Below are 17,483 nucleotides of genomic sequence, written 5' to 3'. Positions count from 1 at the left end.
CGTTTTACATTTCTATTTACACTTACAACTGGAATCAGCCTGCTTTCCTAAAACCCCTTGGGACAGGGATGAGTGAATACTTCCTATTGACCAGATGTGGCCCAGACAGAAAAATCCGAGTGGGGCTGGTAATGGCATGTCCTGTCCAACAGGGTCATGTGGGAAGTGAGGAGGACCTTAGCCGAAAGGCCTCAAAATCTCACGTTTGATGCCCAGTGGCTGTGGAGAGAGCCCCTAAAGGTAGCCAAATCAGAAGTGCTTCTGCCCACCTCAAGGAAGTGCTGGAGGGAAGCCCAGCAAGAAATACATGAACACAGAAAGAATTGGCTTCTCTTATCTATGAGGCCGACCCAGGGAAGCCACTTTAAATACATATAAGGCCCAAAAGTGTGAAAGTAGGCAGACACAAAGAAGCTGTACTATCCCCTTTTTTCTCCTTCTTCCCTAGATTTTACACCTGTCAAGGAGCTCATTGACTGCTGAAGAATGGAGATGAAGTCGGAGGAAGTCTGAAAGATGAAGTCTTTCTACTGCAAATGCTCAGCCTTTGAAAGGCATGAAAAGAGTAGGTGATTTCCTGCTTCTCAGATGTATGCATATATGATTTTGTCTTTCCGATTATAAATTTAATCCATGCCCCTTATATTAAATACAAAAAAGGAAAAAGATGGAGAAAAAATAGCATAAGTTATTTATTATCCCTCCATAATGAAACATTTAGTGTATAAAATGAAATTTTAATTCTCCTACCTGTACAATTATGTATTTTGCTATTCTTCATTAAGAATTCAGAATGGAGCACCTGGGTGGCTCAGTTGGTTACGTACCTGCGTTAGCTCAGGTCATGATCCCAGGGTCCTGGGGTCAAGATCCCTGCATCGGGCTCCCTGCTCAGCAGAGAGCCTGCTTCTCCCTCTCCTCTGCCTCTGCCCCTGCTTGTGATCATGTTCTCTCTCTCTAGCTCTCTATCTCAAATAAATACATAAAAGCTTTAATGAAAAAAATTTAGAATAATAGTGAAGAGTTTATGCCTTGGACTTTCAAAACTGAGCTCAGCCATTTAATAGATGTATGACATTAGGCAAGTTATTTAATTTCTCTATTCCCCAAATTTCTTACATATAAAATAAGGCTTAAAAAAAAAACCTACATGATTGACTTGTTGTGAAGATTAGTATCAACAAATTATTGTAATGCATTTATTAAAGAACCTGATATATAATACATGATACACACTGAAAATTAGTATTATTAAGAAATCATAAGAATTTCCCCACATTCTTAAGTACTTATGGACTATTGAAAACAGAAGGTGCTTGTAAAGGAGAGTATGTCTTAAATGTTCTTACCACACACACACACACACAAATAGTAATTATGTGACGTGATGGTGTTAACTAACTTTCTTGTAGTAATCACTTCAAAATATATGCTTATCAAATCGTCACATTGTACACATTAAATTTATAGAATGCTATATGTCAATTATACCTCAATAAAGCTGGAAAAAATACATAAAAAAAGAAAGAAGAAAATGAAAAGTATAAGCCATCAACCAACCTTCATCTCTGAATATGGATTTACTATAATTTTCAAATTCTCTCATCTTGAAATTTCTGGTGTAATCTGTATGCTGCTTAATATTCTTGTATACACATTTTGTGCTCATCTCTGATTATTTCCTTTGAATAATTTACAATAAATAGAATTACTATGCCAAATGATAATATAATTTGCATAAAATTAAGGAAATAATAGTGTTTTTCATCACTTTTTCCCTACATTTTGCAAAAAACCTGCCACATTGTAGTAGCTAAAAATATAATAACCTAATACATGAATTAATAAATGAACAAATGATTGAACGAATAAATGCCATAGATATAAAAATAAAGGATTACCTTTTCAAGACATTGCTGTTTATGCAATGTATGTTTCTATTCTTTGATATCCAGATGAAAAATAAATAATTATTATGGAATTTGGATCTGACTTGATTTTATACAAAATTTTGCTAAAATTTTTAAATTACATAGAGTACTTAGTAAGCTATCCATATCACAACAAATATAAAGTTCCATTTTAAGGAATCTTTAATTGGGCTAGTTCATGCAACATTAAACCTTACTGTAGAGCTTTCTGGAATTGGCTGGGTAATTCTGTTTACAGAAAAGGATGGAGCTTTGGTTTTGTTTCATTATAGAATTAGCAGTCTCGTTAATGAATAGGAAATTGTTCTTGCTCACATGAGTGTAAGCAGTATAAAATAAGAATGATTGCTTAGCTCAGAGGTTCCAAAACTTTTTTGCACATTAGCATTACTTTGGGATCTCAAAAAAATTTCTAAGCTCAGGTCTCACCCCAGACCAATTAAATCATAATCTCTCCCCCCAACCAATTATGTCATAAACTCGGAGGATGAGACAAAGACATTCATTTTTTGGTATTTACTTTTATTGAAGCCTTCAGCTGATTGCAGGCAAATTCGAGAACCAATGGCTTAGCATATGGCTCAAGTTTCTGGCTTACATTAGCAGTAAAAGTCGGCACTCTGCAGTAATTTTAATATTCCACCAAGCACTGCTAAAGCTTTATTTTCATGTCTACTAAATCTGCTAAGGAGAAAAATTTATCTTTGGAAATACCAATATACATATTTATTACACTTCTACAATTGCTCTACCGAGTGGTAAGAACATATTTATCCGTCATGGAAATAACCACATCTGAATAGACATGCAAATAGTATATTTACAACCATTTAGCCTCATGTTATAATACTGTTTAAATAAAATCCAGCAAGCAGTCCAGTTTACAAGGTTCTTTGATGTGATCTCAGATTACTTTTTTTAAAGAAATGTTTATATTTCCCCAAACTTCAAATTTTATCTCAGCAAAGGAGAACCTAAGCTTCTTTATAATTTTTTTATAATACCTATGCATCTCAATTTATCACTAAATCTTAAATAAAAAAAACACCAAAATCAAAAAGAAATAATATTCTCATATTTTCTCATCCTGTAGATACATTCTTAGATTTACAGATATCTCTAGGAAACAAAGAAAAGGCATAGACAATTATGTTTATTTATCTACACAGGAAGCATCTTTTGATAACCAACCTCCTCCATTTTCTGGATGCAATTTCATTTCCTTACAGAATCTAAATAAGAGTAAGTGAAGAGATAGGAAAAAGGCAATTCTGGTGAAAAAGGTGAGTGTTTTTTGTTTTTTGTTTTCTCTTGTTTGGCAAATGCTAAAGCTGACATCCTTGGGTGGTGTCAAAGCTGGTTAAAGCTGATGCCTATCTTTTAGGGAACTATTGTTAATTTTTCAAAGGTTCTCTGCTGGGCCCCTTTCTCTTCAGTTCCAATGATCTATGTGGAAATCTTTGATGACTTTTCTTAATCTATGGTCATTCATCTTTATGTTGAAGACCACCATCAATTACCAGGGGTTCTTAGAGATGAGAGCCAAGAGAATCACATACACTCATGCCCCAAATTGGGCATGGATGTGTTTGGACCCTGAGAAAGATGTCCTATGAATTAGTAATCTCCGGGAATGTTGGTCAATGGCAACACATCATCCCATTCTCAGCACAAAAGCTAGTCAGCCAGCCCTTCTCTTACCCTCTAAGTTTCCATGGTGGTTATATCCTTGGCCTCTGTTCCTTGATAGAGAGGCAAGGAACGATTTCTGTAAACAATTTCCTTTGTAAAATTTGTGTATGGAGAAAAGTGATTTTTATACACTCACTTGTATTAGGTACTTTGCATTTATTTTTTCCTGCTTCATTCAAAACTAAGATGAGTCTCCCTTTGTTTGTTTTGTTTCTTAAATGCCCAGAGAACAAACAGATGGTTGCTAGAGGGGAGGTGGGAAGGGGGATGGTTGAAATAGATTAAGGGGCTTAAGAGTACACTTATTGTGATGAGCACTGAGTAATGTATAGAATTGTTGAATTATTATATTGTTCACCTGAAACTAATGTAACACTGAATGTTAATTATACTTCAATAAAAAAAGAGAAAAACAAAATTGAATCTCATTCTAATATCCATCTGGTTATATTTCTGTGTTTATGCACTCTCTCCTAAATCCTTTACTGAAACAAGGTATCAAAAAATATAAACCTATAGACTCCTGGGTGGTGGTTGAGCGTCTGCCTTTAGCTCAGGGCAGGACCCCGGGGTCCTGGGATCGAGGCCCATGTCAGGCTCCTTGATAGGGAGTCTCCTTCTCCCTCTGCCTAATCTTCACCTTTCTCTCTCTGTGTCTCTCATGAATAAATAAATAAAATCTTTATATATATATATATACATAAATATATATATATATATATATATATATATATATATATATATATACCTAAATAGTTACACTACATGTAGGTAGTGAAATCTGTAGCGTTAAACCAGTAAAAGCTTCTGATCTGTGTTGTTGAGGTCAGGAAGATTGACATATAATAATAAGTGCTTTAAAAAAGGAGAATGTACAGAATGTACAATATATTAAGGAAGTAGAGATGAAGGAATAGAAAATTCTTAAAAGAAGTTAAAGAAACATCAGGGTGGGAATAACACTTTAAGGAGTATGGTGATTTCATTGATATAGTTCAACTCACAGTGTTTGGAAACACATTCTCCTCTCCTAATGGCATGCTTCTGATTAGAACCTATTTACTGTAATAGCCCCAGATAAATCAACACAAGAGTTAAAAGTAATTAAAATGCCATTTTAAGATAGAATAACTCTTGTGACTACTTATCTTTAACCAGTCTCCTTAGAATAGTTTATAATGGAAATATAATTATAATATGTAGAAAGCAAAGAAACAAGTCTCCATTGTCAGTCACTCATATTGAAATCAATAACTACAGTATCATGTCTTAGTTCTAATTTAACTGGCCACTTACCATTTCATAACACATATCTGACACTGATACTATGATTGTCATATTTCTTGATCCTTTAAAATGTTAAGGTTCAATATTTGCATATGAAGTAATAGCTAAAATGTTTTAAAGGTTGCCAACTCAATGAATTTTTACACATATAAACCTGTTAGAATAATGGCTAACATTTACTGAGTGTTTTCTGCAGGCCAGGCACTATCTGAGGGATTTACATGCATGATCTCCTTCCATTTTTACATAACCCTATGGAGCTAGTTCTTAGAATCACACCCATTACATAAATTAACAAATGGAGGCCCAGAAGCATCAAAATTCCCCAAGGTCATAGACAATAAAGACCCAGATCCTAGCCACAGCAAGATAAGTTCAGTGCCATGTTCTTAACCACCACAACTTACTGCAACTGAGTTGGGTTTTCCCAACTTTAGCATGGGCATCTCCATTTAATCTTTAAATGGGATTTAAAGATGGGATCTTTACCTAATTAAATGTTAAATCTATATTGAATACATCCATTTGATATCATTGTTCCTTATTATGAAGTTAGAATTTTGTAGCCTGTTAGAAATAGACTATCTACAACATGGTCCTATGGATTATGTACATCCTTTCATAAAAAAAGAAATGGTAGTTATCTGTACATTGTTATCTGTATGGTATTTATCTACCTCTAGCTTCATGACATGTGCCAAGAAGTAAAAATATCTTTATAAAAAGTGCACCTGTTCAACGCATTTAAAGCATTCATAATACCACCTGCATTCATGATAAATGTACAATATATGTTGAAGAGACGGATGGATGGATGGATGGATGGATGGATGGATGGATGAATAAATGAACGACTACCTTAAGCTGTAGAAAGTTCAACTAATATATTTAATGCATGAACATATATGCCTGTTTGTTTTTATGTGCTTTAATATTTTAACAGCTATAGGTGATATTCAATTTGTTCTTAATTATCCATCTAATGTAAAGATGCTCATTTGGCTTTAAAGGAAATGAATGTGGACCTAGTTCATAATTCCTTTCTTTAACACTCAGAGAATAGATTTCCCATTGCCTAGGATGCCAACTCTCAACAGGATAAGAGTTATCTCTGTTGAAAGAGAATAATCATGGTATATATGAACATTAACATGAGTGGAAAATTAAAAACAAACAAACAGCTGAAGAGCAGTGGGGAGATAAGAAATTTCAGTGTCAAGTACTGCTTCTCTCTGTAGTGGTTAAAATGCTCCCAGTTTATGTGAAATCTGTGATTGATTCTCTTTCACTTGGAAGAATTTTACTATACCCAAAGGGAGAACTATAAGATTACCACTCTTACTACAATCAAAACATCAGGAATGAAAATCCCACCCACTGGCGCAATAAATATTTTAATAATCTATAATATATCTAAATCAGTAATACTGCTGTAAGTTGTCACTGATAACAGAGCTATTTCAAGGTTTAATTTCAACACTGCTTATGGCCTAGCATTTTAAAGCAGACAACCAAGGATCTCTGACTCCTGCATCATTAAATACAGATTCAATTCCAGAAAGTACATTGCCATTATTTTACAATTGTGAACATATTTTAGCCAAAATGTGACATTATTGGGTATGAGTTTTGTGGTTTCTTATCCCTCTCACATGTTCTCTAAAAAGAATGGTACGTTATGATGATGACCACGAGGAATGATTTTGGTATATGTTTGTAAATCACTAACAAAATTATTGCTGCTTTGGTATGATGGTTCTGTTAAATTATAAAATAGGTTCATTTATTTTTCTAGGGACAACCAAATAAACAACTATAAAAATAAGAATGGAGGAAGCAGGAATAGGAGTCTATAGCAAGATTCGGAAAACCTGAAATATGAGCCATCTACCAAAACATTTAAAAACAATCCCTTGAAGGCCACATTGAACAGCAGTAAACCAATGTTGTTCTGGAGAAATACAAGCTTAATAAATGCCATTTATATCATAATTTACTTGAATAAATACTTTTTCATTGTCTTCAGAACTGCATCCATCAAGTGTTATGTTAACAGAGCAAGTCAATATCTATCAACATTTATTGATGCTAGTATTGTGAAATGGTGAAACTACTTTTGTGTCAAAGAAGAACGACTGGGCAAAGATGAAAGTTTCTTGCCAAGGAATTATATGAAATCCGCATAGGCCAGTAGCTGACTGCAGCATTTTGAATATGCTTTTCTGGATGCTGAAGGTGTGAAAATGAGCCAGAGTGTGAAACATGCAGCCTTTGGCCAGGAGATTTCAATAGCAAGGATTCTGAAACATAAGAGCAAACTGTATGTATTCCATTGCTGGTGTTGATAGTGTTGAATATTCTCTACACATGAATGAAGGGGTAAAGAGCTGGTGTCCTAAATGTATTTGGATTCTTTCTCCGATAAGCTAACATTTAACTTGAACCTGACAAAGCAAATTATTCCAAATTCAGATGTCCCTTTCTACTTTAGAGAGGCACACAGAGATGTAGTAGCAACTAATGTTCATTTTGAGAATAGAACTGGCCACAGCTGTTCCAGTTAGACTTTTTTGGAAAAAAATAACATGAACTATACATAAAGGGACAAGCAAAATTTAACTGTTAGGTCTAAGAAATTCATAGCTGGCTGGTTCAGAGCCTAAAATAACCATTATATAGATTCTGGAAAATGACATTTCAAGTTGCATCATCTAAAATTTTTTTTGAAGATTTTATTTATTTATTCGTGAAAGACATAGAGAGAGAGGCAGAGACACAGGCAGAGGGAGAAGCAAGCTCTCTCTGGGGAGCCCAATGTGGAGCTTGATTCCCAGGACCCTGGGATCAAGACCTGAGCTGAAGGCAGATGCTCAACTGCTAAGCCACCCAGGTGTCCCGCATCATCTAAAATGTAAGCATTTTAAATTATCAAGAGCAGGGAAAAGGGAAACAAAATTGTAAATTAGAAATATAAAAACTCCACTGAGGAAAGACAAATATTACACAAATAATATCCTAAGATTCTTTTCTCCACTGGATCCCTTTCCAGCTTTAATAAGTAAACCAACATATGGTGCCATGTGTTTCAGATAGATTATCAGTGACAAACAAGAATTCAAAAAATCAATCTATCTGATGAGCCAACAGACTGATGTGTATAGGCCTCAACTACCACTTACAAAAAAGTAAGATATGTGTATGTAGAAAATATTAAACTGTGTATCTTCATAATGGAATCAAAATGAAAATTCATTATGTTGACTTTATCATATTAACTATAAGTTTTAAGAATTCCTATATCTGTCATTTAGATAGAATGAGTCATTTCACTCTGTCAAAAGCATATAAAACAATCTTATTCACTCACGGAGTTATGTAAGTAAGTGAAGGGTAAGTGAAGAAATACTAGGTGACTCCAACTATTACAATTACTGTTTCTTTTCTAATAATATAGACCTTCCTGAATGAAGCATATGTTAAATTCTTAACTGTAACCAATAATACTTAATCAAATCTCACCAACTGAAATAGTGTTTACCTGGCAATCTCAATGATCTAGACTAAAATTAAGATCAAGGAAGAACCTCTAAATAGCCAAATTGGTATCTTCAAGTTTGCTCCTGGAGAGCATTTTACCTTCTAAAAAAAGACTGACACCAGTGTTTCCAAGTTAACAGTAAATTAGAAACTTCTACTCTTAAAACTTCCTAAGAGCAGATTAAGAAAAAAAAAGACAAATTACACTTTGAAAACTAAGAATAAAGACACAGAAAATCAAATAACTAAGTAAATTAATTAATTAAAAAGTAAGAGCCCTTTGTGGCCCACTAATATTATGGCTGCCCATGTCAATAGCCCTTGAGAACGTCTTTATAAAAAGAAGAGCTTATTAGATATCAGAATGAAGATTGCTTACTGATTATATATATACATTTATTTATTTAATAGTCTTTTCTTGAAATATTATGTGACAGGCACAGAATTATGTTGAAAAGGCCAGAACAATACAATCATTAAGCCCAGAGAGACTTAACATAAATCCTTGAAGAATCAACAACTGAGTAAGAAATTATAATGGTTTCCCACCACTCCTAGGAAAACAGAATGCAAACTCTTCAATTAGTGGTTTAGAAAGTAGAATCTCAGGATGGGGAAAGGTTCTTGGTCAGTGACTTTATTTTAACCTCTTACATTTTATTCCCTCCTTCAGTTTCTCACCTTTCTATTACTGTTGGTAATCTGTAATCCACCCCAAATGGGTTCAGAATGCATCTCTGGCTCACATTGGCACAAAAAGCCCCCTCACGTTGTCTCTCTGGTAGAGCAGGCAGTTGGATCCCTAGGTCTGCAAGGAGGAAGTCGTGGCCAGCTATCAGGAAGGTCAGAGGCCTGTCCTGGCAGCACTGCACAAGAAGCAGGATCAAACCAGAGGAGCCCAAGGTGGTGGATGCCATGACTGGAAATCCCTGACCAAAATAGGAAGAAAAAGCAAGGAAATCCTGCTTCCCACTGCAAGTAGTAAATATTTCACCCCTTAGTTAACAATTGTCAATAAAATATAGAAACCTAACCACCATGGTGTGCAGCTCTCTTAGTGTCTAGAGCTTGCCTGTTCTCATCTCTTGAGAATGTAATTTTTTTTAAAGTAAGATTTTATTTATTTATTTATTTATTTATTTATTTATTTATTTATTTGAGAGGATTTGAGAGGGAGAAGCAGACACCCCACTGAGCAGGTAGCCCGATGTGGGACCCAATCCTAGGACCCTGAGATCATGACATGAGCTGAAGGCAGATGCTTAGCTGACTGAGCCACCCAAGTGCCCCCAAATTTGAGTTTTTAAAAGTCTTTTTAAAACATTAATGGATGACTACTTGGAAAAACACATGATTGAACACACACAGATATTTAGTCCCAAAGACATATTCCTACGGCAGAAATTGTAGTTTGGTGCAGCAAGGAGATATAAATCCGAGCTTCCTATGATCCCTCCTCAGGTTTGATCATTTGTTAGGATGGCTCACAAAGCTCAGGAAAACATTTACATATGTTTCCTGGTTTATTATAATGGATAATGAACATGATAATATAGGATATTCATATGCTACAATATGAATGAGATATAGGATAATAAAGATGATAACCATTGAAGAAGTATGGAGGGTGAGGTCTGAAAGGATCCTCAAGCACAGGATTTTCTGTTTCTGTGAAACTGGAATGTGTCACTCTCACAGCACTTGGGTATATTCACCAATGGAGAAGTTCATCAGACCTCTTCGTTCAGGAGCTTTTATAAAGCTTAATATCCAACCCTTCTGCCTTCCTGGAAGGGGCACCATTTGGGTAAAAAATTCCAACCCTTTAATCTCTTGGTATTTCTGGTAGCCAGCCCCATCCTGAAGTTATTTGGGACCCCACTCTCAGTCCCCATTAACATAAACTGTTGACTTTCTTAGAAATAACAAGACATTCCTTTCACTCAGGATGTTCCAAGTGTTTAGGGAGCTCTGTGTCAGGAACCAGAGATAAAGAACAAATATATTTCTTTTTTTTAAGATTTTATTTATTTATTCATGAGAGACACACACACAGACAGAGAGAGAGGTAGAGACACAGGCAGAGGGAGAAGCAGGCTCCATGCAGGGAGCCCAATGTGGGACTTGATCCCAGGACTCCAGGATCCCTGCCCAAAGGCAGGTGTTAAACCGCTGAGCCACCCAGGGATCCCCATATATTTCTTATTATACCACAGACTGTTACACTATCTCATACACAAAATTAACCCAAAAAGGACCTTGCAAAGATCTAAAACTATAAAACATTTAAAAGAAAATATAAAAATATAAAAAAAACCTGTGACCTTGTATTCGGCAAAGATATTTTAGCACCATCTCTAATAGGAAAAAATAATAAATTGGACTTCATAAGATTACAAACGTTTGTACAATAAACACTATCCCCCCCCCCCCCAACCCTAAAATGAAAAGGTAAGACCCAACATGGGAGAAAATATTTCCAAACCATGAATGTTGTCAGGGGCTTTTATCCAGGATATAAAAATTCTTCTATATTAATAAGAAGACAAGCAACCCAGATTAAATATTGTATTTTAATAGAATTTACAACAAATGTGCTTGTGCTAACAAAAACATTTAAAATGCTAAACACTAGTCATTAGGGAAATGTAAGCTAAAACTGCAGTGAGATTCCACTTCACCTACTAGAACTGATATAATCAACAAGGCAAGAGCTACTGAAGTCAAGGAGAAATAGAAATAGGATCTCTTAAATTGCTGGTGGAAATTCCAGCCATTTTGGAAAACATTTTATCCGTTCCATAAGAGTTAAAAATAAACTTAATATATGATAAAAAAAAAAATCTCACCCCTAGGAATCTATCAGAGAGAAATAAAAATATATTCATCCATACAAAGACATGTATATGAATGCTCATAGCAGCATTATTCATAGTAAACCCAAACCAGAAACAATTCAAATGTCCAGCATTTGATGAATGGATAGACAAAATGTGGTACATCAAGCAATAAGATACTATTAAACAATTAAGAAGGAGTAAACTACTGATCCGTCATGTGAAATGTTGGGTCTGGGAGCAAATGGTCAAGAAAGAATTCTTGAGACATGTTTGGTGCAAAAAAAAAGGTGATTTTATAAAAACACAGGGATAGGACCCATGGGAAGAAAGAACTGCACTGGGATTGTCAGGAGTAATGGATTATATACTTAGTGAGTCTCTAAGGGATTTGGAAGCAAGGTTCCAGGACCCTGAGGGGCTAGGTGTTGTTAGGATAAGGTCATTTACTACTACATAGTAAAAGCCTTAGTCATGACACCCTATAGATGTATGTCAGTGGGCTCTATGTTTAGTGGATGATTGTTTACCTATATGGGGATGGGTAGAAATAAAGGAAGTTACGAAAGGGATTTTCATATGTTAAAGAAGACTTATAGGATCCTGCAAGTTGAGTTAAATGTTACTTGTCTTTTGCCTCTAGCAAAGTATTAACATTAAGGCAGTTGAGCTCCTGAAGGAAGGTCACTCTGCTTGTTTCAAGTATTTGCCAATGGGCTGTAAGTTATAAGGAACTTAACATTTTTTTAAATATTTCGTTTGCCTTTGTTCTCCCCCCATCAATACAGACTACAACTACATGAATGAAATTTAAAAACATTGTTAAGTGAAAATGCTGGAAGCAAAAGATTTGATTATTTTATTATCCCATTTATATGAAATGTATAGGAAAGGCACTCTATACGCACAAAAGAAATTGGTGGTTGCCTGGCATTAGAGATGTGAATAGGGATTGGCCACAAATGGTCAGAAAATATATTTTGAGGGTGATGCTAATGTTATAAAACTAGATTGTGGTAATGGTTGTATAACTACATTACTAAGACCATTGAAGTGTACATGTTAAGTGGGTGAATATTTTATGGTATGTAATTTATACCTCAAAAAGCTGTTTAAAAAGACATATTCTGATATTTCATAATTAATTTTTTCTCAGAGTTTGAGAGCCCCATATTAATCCAATCACCATCTGGATTGGTTCTCTTTTAGCCCCAAAAGATTTCAGGAACTTGTTGCTTTACTTCACAGTTTCTGTTCAATCTCCATGTGGAAATTACCACTACAAAAGTTCCCAGGCAGAAGCAATCTGCTAGAAATATGCAAAAAAATTATCAAGGGAATAAGAGTTCTGTTTTTGTTTTTTCTTTTTCTCAAAGGTTTACTTAGAGGTCTTCCTAGTTTGGGTTTACATTCTGAAACACATGCTGTTTCTTCAGTTGATGGACATCATGAATGATTTCACTTTCAGAGATCCAAACCCCAGCATACAAAAATTGTCTTTTCTCTCAGTTTAAGCCCCAAATATGAGAGCACAAGTTATCTCTGGTAGGAGAGTGATTTCCTTCCTCACAAGGATACAGACTTATACATCAAGTAAGCAGGAAACGTGCATTGGTATTTCAGAGGATGCTCAGTGAGACTTACCTTTATCAGTGGACAGTAACACAGAGTCATGAAAATCAAGTGGAAGTAGCCTGGCCAGGCTGGAGTAGTGGAAGAGGGCACTCTCAGCCAAGGAGATAAGCAGACAGCATGAATGAAAGATTAGTGGAGTCGCTTCCTTTTTTAAAAAACAGGATGTTCAATAAATATTTGTTATAATGAAGTGCATTTAGTGAAGGAGGTATCTAATGTAGCTAGGATATGAGGCATCATTGAATGACTAATAAAAATAATGATCGATGGGCTGGAGTTAGACCGTAAAGGTCTTGTACATATTCAGAAATGTAGACTTTATTCTTTAGTTGATGGTAAAAAATAAGAGTTTTTAATGTTTTGTTTTGTTTTAAATAGATAAATGGCAATTGACTTCCCGTTACAGAAAACTCACTTTAGAGGTTCTTTAGGGAAATTTTGGCATGGGAGAATCATGGCAGTCTAGAAGGCTAGGAGGTTGTTGGTATGCTGCCCATATTATTATGGCCTATATTAAACAAAGTTTACGAAGAAGAGTAGAGATAATAGCCACTACTATTTTAAAAGTATACAAAAGCATTCAGAATGCATTATTTAAGAAAGCAAAAATACCCTCGATTTGAAATATTTCTGTAGTATTTTTATAATAATTTTTTAATGAAAGGACTTTAATCTTAAATTTTCATACCTTTTGGTGAAAAATTCCTTTTTATTTGTTTGCTTGGCATTCAAAACATAAAATTAAATAGGATTGACATACACAAACACATGATATGTATACAAACATGGAAATAATAGATAAATCTGAGAAAACAGAAATAAAAGTAGAGAAATATGCAAGACTTAAATAATAAATGATAAGTATCTTTATCCAGGTTGACTTTATAAGATATAGATTCTGTGGGTTTCTGAGCAATGTTATAATTAACATTTAGTAATTATTATGTTTTGACATGGTTTATTCTATCATATGTCTGTCCTCCAGGAGCCTACAGAATATTGCTAGAGGCCAGGAAGAAAGGGCTCCTATAGAGAGAGAGCCAGCTCCATCTCATTCAAGCCATTTTAGCACTCAATAATTTCCCAGGGTGGCCATAGACTGTTGCCTGCTTGCGAATTTTTAGCAACTTACATTGCTTCTAAATTAAATGATGGCAGCAGGAGCATTCATATGATTTGGATTATTGCTTCCTGCAAGATGAGCCGACTTTATGTTCCATCAATAAGAGATCTTTCCTTGTGGCTCTCTTTAGAAAGTATCATAAAGCTCATCTAGTTGAAGTTGGATGTTGGGATACTATAAATGCCTAATCAGAATTCCTTTTATTGGCCACAGAACATCCATCTTCTCTGGCCTTGTCCCATTTTTTGACCAAAGCTACAGGTTTACCAGTCGGCTCTCTTATAAAGCCACAGCACTAGTCAAAATGTAATGAAACCAGAGAAGATGGATGGTTCAATGATCCATCTAGCCTATGCTATTAGGAGATGTGCGAGTCCATATCTCCAGAACAATCGGTTCCTTGAATCAAGAGTCAATGTTTTTTATTTCCTGGTTGGCATGCCCAGCACCTAGCACGTGCATGGTATATGGAAAGCCCTCCCTGAGTGAATGAATGATTGGTCATCGTACCACCATTTATATATAAAATATACCATATATTTTATGCAAAGTCAGTTATTTATACAAAATTTCAATGTACCATTTTGTTACAATCTTCAATAAATATTTAAATATAGCCTTGTGGTACAATATGTAGATAGAATGTGGGGACCAAGGGTTGTATTGCTCTTTTATCAGTTGATAATTTTTCACTGAGGGGGAAGTTCTACAAATAAAGATGATTTATGGACGTAGTTGGGTTAGTTCTTAAAACCAGAAACAAAATAGGCCTTTTTCCCATAGAAATGTAGTACCCCAAAGCATAGAATATTCCTTCTGATGTAGTTTACAAAGAACTTTTAATGATTACTTTCTAATCAGATTTCTAAATTTATGCTGAAACAGGTAATCAGTAAGTTCTCTGATGTACCTGAACTGTGAGCGTCGTGTCATGGATAGTCATTTTAGTAAAAAATTAGAGTCCAAGTATAATTTCTATGGTTCTTGCCATCTCACTCTGCATTTGTGCTATAAATTGCTCACTCTCATTTCAGCTTTCTTTTGATTTCCTTTTTACTTTTTGGCCCAGACAGAAGTCTTAGTTTCTGTAAGACATTCGCATTTGATAGTTTCTGGTTCTGTGATGACATATGTCTTTATTTTGTTTGAACTTCAGAGCAAATTCTGGCTTCTGGATTTGGAATATGAGCAAATGAATTGTTCTTAAGTCCAGCAGCAGCGCAGTTCAGAACAAGAATGTGGCTGCCTGGCCTGTGTCTCTGTTTTTTATTGACTAGTCCATTATGTATGAGGACATGTCCCGCTTTTGTTAACCATTCTGCTTACTCTTGCTAAATATCACACTCTTAAAAGGCCGTTGGAATCATAAACAACCTAAAACTGTTGAGATTTGTGACTGTCGTCCTTCTGGTTAGAGCTGCACATAGATCGTGCAACCGTAGCAGAGATGCATCTATAATAGCTGTCAGCTAGAATGGTCATTAAGCGCTGTCTGCAGTCAAGAGTCCTGTGCCAGATGGCACCTCAGGAACACTAGACAGACATGCAAAGCTGCCAAGATTCGTACTGTGCCCTCTGAACTTAGAGCTGGTGGGAGAATGAAATAAAGTAAAAGGATTCAAGAGAATAAACCTCTCAGCAGTAGCTTCTTAGTCTCAGGATCCTTTGTTTATATACAAAGAAACGTATACTGCTTATTAATAGTATACAGAACATCACTTACTTTTCTAAAATATGTATTTCATTGTGATACTGTACTCCAAATGATTTTTTTCTCTTTTGTATCATGTCAAGAAGGTATTTCAACCAAATTCTGATCAATATTGTTGTTGTTGTTTTTTTTAATGTTCTCCTTTCTTTTATATCCTTATATCTGGAAATCGTACCAGGCATGAATTTGCAATCTAATTTTCTTTTAATAGCTGCTAATGATTTCAGAGCCACTTATTGTATATCTAATTTTCATCTTTTGAGATTCCATATTTATTACACTAGACTGTCCTACATATTTGGGTCTCTTTCTTGAATATCAATATGAATCAGAGGATACAGTGTTATTTGCATAATCAGAGGATACAGTGTCATTTGCATACTAGTAGCGCACTGTTTTAATTGTTATCCTTTTGAGGTACGTTACAAAATTAGGTAGAAAAAAAATTTTCTCCTTTTTTAAATAAACTCATTTTAGCTTTATCTACCTATGAATTCCTTCAAATACGTTTTTATTTTGTCAATTTCTTTAAAAAAATTAGCTCATTTGAATAGTGATAGACATTACGTTAAATGAGCACACTCATTTTGTGATATTGGAAGGAAACAAAGAAACTTGCTAATTGAGGGCATAACTATTTTACAACATGTATTTAGATTATAGTCTGCCTGGAAATCAATTTCTTTTTGATGATGCACATATGTTTAATTTAGCAGACACAACAGTTGGACATACCATTGCCTAAAGCTTACAAAGGTAGAACTATCATAAAGGAGCTCTAAGGACGGGGAGTTTACCTACTGCACTCTGCCTCTACCACCCTTCCCTAAAAAAGACACAATGGCAAGACGCTGGATACAGTGGCCTTACAAGATAGCTGTCAATCCTCAAGGGGATGCTTAAGACTTTCAATGGGGCATTTGGGAAGGTGTCAGGCAGTTGGAATCATGAAGGAATAAATTGCTTTGGAGAGTTGTGGTGATTTGGAGGGATGCTTAATAAAAGTAGTTTTGGGGTTGGGGTGATAAAATCAGAGTGCCGAGGAGATGGGTTACATGTAGAACCCAACGGTAGCTATTTCCTTGTCCAAGATCAAAATACCTAGTAGCCATGCTATTGAGATTTAAAGGAAATTCCAAGATAATGACTGGTTGTTGAACAAATTAATAAATGAATCAATGAACTTCAACTTGTCTTCCAATTTCTTTCTGAAATTAACATAAAACCTCTTATGTTTTACATGGGTGGTAATCCTGGAGACACTGAAGGGATATACCACATTAAGGTGAAGGAACAATTGTCTCATTTCACTCCAAAGTAATGGCGTCTTACTTAAAGTTTCTGAAAGTTACCAATGGATCGCTTCTCGGCCTTTTGGCTAAGATCAAGTGTAGTATCTGAAAGTTACCAATGGTAGGGAAAGGAAGGTCAGGAGGGAACTAGCTTTTCCTGTGCTTTTCACATCAGAAGACACAATCAAAATTATTTTTCATCATACAGCAAATATTTATAGACTTGCTATGAGTGCTGGGGATACAGAGAAAGCAAAAATAAAAACAAATTTAAAAAAAGCTCTCCTCTTGGAATTAATATGCCACAGTAGGGAAGACTGAAAATAAACAGAATTAATCAGTAAAATATATAATGCATCACTTGAAAACTGATATGGAGAAAAATAAAACAAGGCAAAGGGATAAGAAATGCTGAGAAAGTAAGAGAAAATGAGGTCA

The 17,483-nt window shown here is 35.1% G+C and overlaps 2 long non-coding RNA genes and 1 pseudogene across 2 annotated transcripts in view; 2 read left to right on the top strand and 1 right to left on the bottom strand.

Annotated features, from left to right (window-relative positions):
- LOC144288505 (uncharacterized) overlaps window positions 1–17,483 on the bottom strand; it is a 683,266-nt gene that overhangs the window by 269,551 nt on the left and 396,232 nt on the right. The gene's annotated exons all lie outside the window — the stretch shown is intronic.
- LOC144288235 (uncharacterized) lies at window positions 447–6,871 on the top strand. Its single transcript, XR_013356206.1, has 3 exons — window positions 447–565; window positions 3,101–3,214; window positions 6,706–6,871. It is a non-coding gene; the product is annotated as an uncharacterized LOC144288235 (long non-coding RNA).
- On the top strand, window positions 17,112–17,318 carry LOC144289239 (U2 spliceosomal RNA; annotated as a pseudogene).

The sequence above is a fragment of the Canis aureus genome, chromosome 18 (assembly GCF_053574225.1).
Source record: "Canis aureus isolate CA01 chromosome 18, VMU_Caureus_v.1.0, whole genome shotgun sequence".
Taxonomy (NCBI): domain Eukaryota; kingdom Metazoa; phylum Chordata; class Mammalia; order Carnivora; family Canidae; genus Canis; species Canis aureus.
Note: the sequence above shows the minus strand (reverse complement) of the source record. Positions and strands in the feature narration are given on the sequence as shown.